The sequence below is a fragment of the Nannospalax galili genome, unplaced genomic scaffold (assembly GCF_000622305.1).
Source record: "Nannospalax galili isolate Female #2095 unplaced genomic scaffold, S.galili_v1.0 scaffold183, whole genome shotgun sequence".
NCBI lineage: Eukaryota > Metazoa > Chordata > Mammalia > Rodentia > Spalacidae > Nannospalax > Nannospalax galili.
In genome coordinates this window covers 4,096,198-4,097,234 of record NW_008350555.1, presented here as the reverse complement: position 1 = coordinate 4,097,234, position 1,037 = coordinate 4,096,198, and positions in this window count along the sequence as shown.

The window sequence follows — 1,037 nt, the reverse complement described above, 5'->3', positions numbered from 1 at the left end:
TGTTTCACTTCCTTCTTCATTTCAGCCTGAGTATTCTTCAATATTTCTAACTCTTCTGAATTTATTCAGAAGTTTATCCCTATCTTCCTTCAGTTCTTTGATTTCTTTCTTTGTCTGTTCTTGAAATTCACTGAATTCTTTTATCATGTTTATAATTATTCTTTTGAGTTCCATGTCCTGCATTATCTCTAGGGAGTTCTCACTGTACTCCTCTAGAGGACTATTGGTATTTGGTGGTGATATGTTATTTTGGTTTTTTCATGTTATTGTTTTTTTCTCTGTGGTTTTGACATGTGAATTTCTTTTGTAGTTTCTGATTCTTGTGTGAGACTCAAGCCTTCAAGTTTAGGTCTGCTTTTTTTTTTTAAACTTTCTGTGTCTTTGTGGTTTAATTTTTGGGCATGAAAGGCTGGTTCCTCTAAGCTTTCAGTTCTCTCTTTTGATTTTATATTAGAGTGCCAGATTGCTTTTGTCTTCCTGAGTTCCCACAGAGGCCCAAGTCAGATGAGGATCAGATGTTCTCAGGCTTTCTCCTAAGGTGTGGATCCCTCCAGGATAGATTTTGGCCTCAGGAATTTGGGGTTGGACTGGCCTTGGAGCTGGGTCCAGGAAATATCATGGTGAAGGGCAGCTGGTGAATGTGCTACCCAAAGATGCAAAGGAAGATGGTGGTGGGAGGTGGCTCCAAGGGCCCCTGGGGACTGCACTAAGGAGCTGGGTTGGTCTGGATGCAAAGGACCAGGAAGAGGAAAGGTCAGCCCTGGCATCCAGGAAAGAGGCTGGTGGGTTGTACAGACCCAGGGAGGCAGAGGGAGATGAGGGTGGGGCCAGGCCCAGAGCACCCTGGGGACCCAAGAAGGAACTGAGTTGGTCTGGATGCACAGGATCAGGAAGAAGCAGTGGTGGCTCCCCAGGTGTCTGGGGCACCAAGACAAGGAATGGAGCAGGGCCCAGGTTAGGAGGAGAGACCTGTGGGGGAAATGGGAGGGTGAGTGAGGCTGGGGGAATCAAAGCAGGGAGGGCAAGATGGACTTACC